This window comes from Myotis lucifugus, unplaced genomic scaffold, assembly GCF_000147115.1.
Source record: "Myotis lucifugus unplaced genomic scaffold, Myoluc2.0 scaffold_19, whole genome shotgun sequence".
Lineage (NCBI taxonomy): Eukaryota > Metazoa > Chordata > Mammalia > Chiroptera > Vespertilionidae > Myotis > Myotis lucifugus.
The window spans coordinates 1,986,170-1,993,251 of NW_005871067.1; positions in this window are offsets into that span (position 1 = coordinate 1,986,170).

Consider the following 7,082-nt stretch of genomic DNA (forward strand, 5'->3'; position numbering starts at 1 on the left):
CATCTATGAGAGATCAGTGGTCAAAATATTCTCACTCCATTCTTATGTGACTCCTGGTCATCACATCAGCCCAGCTTAGAGGGAAATGAGGTGATGGTTCCCTGCTGGCTCTGTGATGGGAACTGGTGAGCAGTGAGATGCAGGGGGCCTGCTGATGGCTCCATGTGCCCCATGGCAGAGGTGAGGCAGAGCCATCATTGTGGCTGGGGGTCCACAGCAAAACACCCCATTCATTTGTACCTCCAACCTAGGGAGCAAGGAAAGAGGGAGACAAGAGTTTAATTTTTGCCTCCCAAGTGTAAAAAGCTCTAGGAAGCTATTTCTGCTCAGCCTCAATAATTTTCACTGAAAATGAGCAATTCCCTGAAGAATGGAGGCGTGGGGGAGGGCAAAGAAGGTCTAACTCACCTCAGTATATTGTCCTTCACTCTGAGTTCTTAGCTCTTTGTATTAATTATCTAATGCTGTGTGACAAATGATCATAAACATAGAGGCTTAAAACAACACACATTTTTTATTTCACAAGTTCTTAGGGTCAAGAATTCAGACATGGCTTAGATTGGTCCTCTGGTTCCAGCTCTCTCATGAGGTAACAACCAAGGTGTCAAGTAGAACCAGGACCTCCTCTCAAGGTTAGACCAGGGAAGGATCCACTTTTAGGCTCTCTTAGTGGTTGTTGGCAGGATTCAGTTTCTTGTGGGCTGTTGCCTTGAGGGCCTCACTTCCTAGCCAGCTTTGGCTAGTGGCTCTCTTCAGTTCCTTGCCACAGGGGCTACTCCACTGTGGCAGCTAGAGCCATCAAAATATACAGTACAGGCTGAGAAGGCAGTAGGAGAGTTTGCTAGCAAGATGGAAGCTACAGTCTGATATAATGGAATCACAAAAATGACATCTTATCATCTTTGTGATATATTGGTTAGAAGCCAGTCACAAGTCACACCTATACTCAAGAGTAAGACATGAAGAGCTTAGAATACTATCTACCATGGTATATAAGCCTTGGCATTAATCAAATGTGAAGAGTCAGTGAATATATTGTTAAGTATACCAAGGTGCAGAATTGTTGTTTTACATGCACTATAATTACTACTTAGAAAGCCACTGATGTTGCAGCCAAATGGGACAGTGAACAGAGGGAGGGATCCAGAAAACAATGGCTCCTACTCAGATGAACAGTAGGAGTCCAGGAGCAACAGAATGTAGGAGAAAGATGGACAAGTCCCTGAGAGCTCCTGGAGAAAAACAGGATCCACAGACCAGATAGCACCACTGAGATGCTGGGTGAAAATAATAAAGGGAGGAAATACTAGAAAGGCAATTAGGTATTTTAGAACATAAGATCTGTTAAGGGGAAGAAGCATGATCATATTACACTAACTCTGAGTGACCAATAGCTATATCTACACAATAGTATAAGTGTGCTATTGATATTAAAAACTATATAAATCCACCTATAGACAAAGAGCAGGAACAGTATTGTTCCCAAATCCTATCTAATAATAGACAAACATGGTAATTAACTGTACCTCTGACACGCTTCCCATTGGCTAATCAGTGTGATATGCAAACTAACTGCCAACCAAGATGGCGGCCAGCAGCCAGGCAACTGAAGCGAACAGGAGGCTTGCTTGCTCCAGTGATGGAGGAAGCCAAGGTTCCCCGCCTGCCGCTGCCAGCCTCTGAGCTGCACTCTAAGAAACAATGTTGCAATTATAGAAGCTAAACAAACCCCAGAAACCTGCTTTCAGCCAGCCGGGCCTCAGAGCTGGAGCTGCAACAGTGTTTCAATTATAGAAGCCAAACAAACCCAGATACCTCCTTTCAGCAGCCGAGGTCTCAGAACTGGAGCCGAGCCTCAGAGCTAAAGCCGGCTCTCAGTTTCAGTAACAGCCATAGAAGGTAAACAAATCCCAGAATAAAAGAAAAAAAGGAGAGGTTGGGAGCTTCAGTCACCCGCCAGCCTGAAAATGGCCCTCAGCCCCTCACCCAGACTGGCCAGGCACCCCAGTGGGGACCCCCACCTTGAAGGGGGTGTGACCAGCTGCAAACAGCCATCATCCCCTCATCTAGGCTGGCCAGGCACCCAAGCGGGACCCCCACCCTGATCCGGGACACCCTTCAGGGAAAACCAGCCGGCCCCCACCCGTGCAGCAGTCCTCTATCCTATATAGTGAAAGGGTAATATGCAAACTGACCCTAACAGCAGAAGGACTGGGAATGACTGGTCACTATGACACACACTGACCACCAGGGGGCAGATGCACAATGCAGGAGCTGCCCTCTGGTGGTCAGGGCGCTCTCACATGGAAGGAGCTCTGCTCAGCCAGAAGCCAGGCTGATGGCTGCCAGTACAGTGGTGGTGGTGGGAGCCTCTCCTGCCTCCTCAGCAGCGCTAAGGATGTCCGACTGCAGCTTAGGCCTGCTCCCCTCTGGCAAATGGACATCCCCTGAGGGCTTCCAGGCTCCCAGAGGGATGTCTGTAGGCCCAATTCCCCAGGGAGCGGGCCTAAGCCAGCAGGTGGTCATCCCCTGAGGGGTCCCAGACTGAGAGAGGGCACAGGCCGGGCTGAGGGACCCCCCCACCCCCCTGAGTGCACAAATTTTTGTGCACCGGGCCTCTAGTATTATATAAAGATTGTAAAAGTAAAAGTGCACATGACAAGTTAGAAGAGGTTGGGGTTGCGGGGGGGAGGAAGAGGTGAAGGGAAAGGTAAGAAGACTCAGATCCTCATATTACAATCTGAAGGTTTGAAAGATAATATCTACAGTTGATATAAGCAATTAAACTTTAGCTTTAGTATTTGAAGTTCAAAAAGGTGATCAGTAGAGAGATAAATAGATAATATGACTATATTGTGAGGAGGCAGAGAATGCAGGTAAGGGGCTCCCTAAAGTTAAAAAATGATAGTGAAATCTATCATCTACTAATATACTAGTAAACATCGGAAGAATTAGGAACATGTGATGGAAAGTGCTTTCTCTGGGGATCTGGACTGGGAGAGGAGAGAATTGAAGAGATAACTTAATTATGGGATCTCTGTATTACTTGATTTTTAGAACTATGTGTATGTATTATTTTGATAAAATGTGAAAACATGAACATCTTAAAAGTGGTGAAATTAAGAAGATGGTGATGATTTGAGAATTAGTATCTAGATTTATGAAGAACTTGGTGGAGTTAAGATTTTGTCCTGGGGGATGGTGAGATCTTGAAGAATTTTTATCAAAGGAAACACTTACTACAATTTTCATACTGGAAAAATATTTTGAGGGGTTTATTAGTGTTGTTTGAAACTAGAGACAGGTAATAGTGAGGATGCTATTGTATTAGATCAAGTAAGAGGTGATAAGGGCCTAAGTCAGAGCAGTGGAAATAGGTGAAGAAGGAGGTCGGCTTGGGCAATGGGAATGAGGTAGATTCATTCCCAGAAGGAAAGGAAGGAAAGCTGATTAGAGAGGAGGAAGATAAAGACTTCAGAGGTGGTCACATTGCATTTGAAGTACCTAAAGTGGCCTCTGCAAGGCCATTGGGCCAGTTGGAAATAAGGGCATGCAGCTCTGGAGGCATGTTTGGGGCAAGAACACAAACCTGCCTAGTATCCACAGAAGTCATGATTATGGGTTAAATTGCATAGACAAAAAATACAGAGGAAGGGTCATGGACCAGGAGAGTATCCCCAAAAACATTAAAGTTAATGTGGTGGGCAGAGAAATGGGAACATCCTGGGGACTGTATGCCAGAGGATACCTGGCCCATCTTGATTTTGGCATAGTGCTCTTGACCTAGCCACTTCCTTCAAGGTCAAAATTTCCTCCGTATTTCAGAAGTCTTGTCATAGACACTATTTGAAACTCACTTTATTTTCTCATTCTCTATCACAATTGTTTTGTTAAATAGCACAAAATTAGCAGTTATTTAGTGGGAAACAGAATAGACAGGCTATAGATTATAACCAGAAAACCAAATGAATTCTTCATCTTTTACATAATTGTTATGTAGCATAGAATTTTAGTTGGATAAGAAAGAATAGTTGGCTCTCAGTCAGTATATTGATTAGTACTCACTTTTCATGCAGGCTGGACCATATTGCCTTGGTTATCTATGTCAATACAAGCAAGATATCTCCTTACCTCTCATATAATAACTTTAAAAGCAACTAGACTTTGGAAAAAGTAACACCACTCTGGACATGTCATCTACTTGGGAAAAGCTGATGAGAACAATTTATTGATACACTTAAATGTGCAGACAATTGAAATTAAAATGTTCAATTGCATGATAATATGCAAAGAGTGATAATATATCTATGGAAACCAATTGCGTTTTTTCTTTCTCTTAGGCATGAAGATTGGGAGAACTGGGCACATAAAAACCAAAGTGAATTTTGAGTTGGAGATGAATCATAAATATCAAAGGTGTTCTCTCAGTGGAGGCATGAAGTCTCCTGCAAAATTATCTATGCCACAAATACTTGGGCACACGGCTTCTGTATGTCTAATATGTTGTAAGATGTCTTATCTTTGCCCAAACTTAGCATCCAGCCTCATCACTGCAGACTAACATTTTGATGAATTATGTTTCCTTCATTATTTCATAGTACCTGGTTTACATGTTTTCATCTTAAATGGCTCTACAAAGATAGGGATTTAAATCATTTTGTTGACCTGAGGTTGAATTATTTATCATTTGACTCACCACACACACACACACACACACACACACCTACACTAATAAATCTACACTAATAAAAGACAAACATGCAAATTGACTGTACCTTCGCTATGCCTTAAGCCATGCCCACCAGCCAATCAGAGTGACTATATGCAAATTAACCCAACCAAGATGGCGGCCAGCAGCCTCAGAGCTAGAGCAAGCAGGAGGCTTGGTTGCCCCAGTGATGGAGGAAGCCAAGCTTCCCGCCTGCTGCTGCCAGCTCTGAGCTCCACTCAAAGCAACAAAGTTTCAATTATAGAAGATAAATAATCCAGATACCTGCTTTCAGCGGGCCGTGGCCACGGAGCTGGAGCCTTGGGTTGCCCCTGGTGATGGAGGAAGCCAAGCTTCCCTCCCGCCTACCTTGGTTTGCTCTGAGCTCCACTCCAGGCTACAAAGTTTCAATTATAGAAGGTAAATGAATCCCAGAATTAAAAACAAAAGGAAAAAAAGGAGGGGCTGGGAGCTTCTGTCGCCAGGGGGGCTTGGCCAGCCTGAAAACAGTCCTCAGCCCCTCACCCAGACTGGCCAGGCACCCCAGTGGGGACCCCCACCCTGAAGAGGGTGTGAACAGCTGCAAACAGCCATCAGCCCTTCACCCAGGCTGGCCAGGCACCCAAGAGGGACCCCCACCCTGATCCGGGACACTCTTCAGGGCAAACCAGCTGGCCCCCACCCATGCATCAGTCCTCTATCCTATATAATAAAAGGGTAATATGCAAATTGACACTAACAGCAGAGCGACTGGGATGACTGGTCACTATGACACACACTGACCACCCGGGGGCAGATGCTCAATGCAGGAGCTGCCCCATGGTGGTCAGTGTACTCCCACAGGGGTAGCTCTGTTCAGCCACAAGCCAGGCTGATGGCTGCCAGTACAGCGGTGGTGGTGGGAGCCTCTCCCACCTCCTCAGCAGCGCTAAGGATGTCCGACTGCAGCTTAGGCCTGCTCCCCGCTGGCAAGTGGACATCCCCCAAGGGCTGCCAGGCTGCCAGAGGGATGTCTGACTGCCAGCTTAGGCCCAGTCCCCCAAGGAGTGGGCCTAAGCCAGCAGGTGGTCATCCCCCAAGGGGTCCCAGACTGCAAGAGGGCACTGGCCGGGCTGAGGGACCCCCCAGAGTGCACAAATTTTTATGCCCTGGGCCTCTAGTCAACTAATAAGAAATGATAGTAAGATGACAATCCATAGCCAACACAATCATCAACAAAGAAAGAATCCTAAGTTCACTTGGCATTAAGTAAGCCAAGACTTCGTAGACAGGAACAACCATTTTTCAAATAGACATATATAGAAAGGAATGAACATTCTGACTTTGTGGTTTTAGGCGGAAAAAGCAGATGAGAAAGTCCACAATGGGAGGAATAATCTTGCGATAGAATTTTGGCCTTCTTTATTGTTCATTCAGGAGTCTCTCCTGGGCTGACTAGGTGAGTTCATTAATGTTGAAGAAAGTAGAATAGGTAGAATTAGAGTCTCTAAGGCTAAATTTTAAACATTTTAACAATTTCTCAATTATGAGGGAACAGTGATCCATTTTATGGTCTGGTATAATGAGTCATACAGTGTTTAGACAGTAGAACAACTAGAAATGAAATTCTTCATTTTAGAAATCCACTAATGTTGAAGTTATTTCCTCATGAAATCTGGAATCATTTCAGACATGAAATTATGTGTTTGGGAAAAAATATAATCAGATTTAGAAAGATTACCAGATTCTCAATTTCCAGTCAATATTTGTCTGCTATTGATTACTTATTAGATTTAGTGATTGGTGACTTGTGTTAACAGGTAAGCAGCAGCAGCTTCCACATGTGTGAACACTATTGGAGAAAAATATTAAAATTGAGAAAATATTTCAATTCATCTCATATTTTTAAGTAATTGGGAAAACAATGTTGTTAAACTTGAGCATATGTTAGCCCATCTCATTGGGAAACTATTCTGTAGGAGTACCTTTCTGAGAATCAGTTTTAGTCAACACAGAAAGCAATGCCAAAGCATCGGAAATGTGTGACTCCTATTTGCCCTCCTTTACCCATGTAAACATTTGCTTAGCTTGCTTTGAAAAAGTTATCGAGTCTTTGAACGATTGCTGCAATTTAAAGTACAGTGGTGCCTTGACTTACGAGTGTCCTGACTAACGAGTTTTTCGAGATAGGAGCCATCTCTCGGCAGATTTTTTGCTTTGAGTTGTGAGCTAAAATGTGGGTTATGAGCCAGCTTCAGATACCCCACCGCTAGTTGGTGCAGCGAACGTCACAGTGAACGCCACAACATCAGCCCAGCATCACGTGTCTCACTCGTTCACTTTAAGCGGTTAGCTCTTAGTTGAAGCATCAGTGTTGTGCTCGCATTTGTGCTTG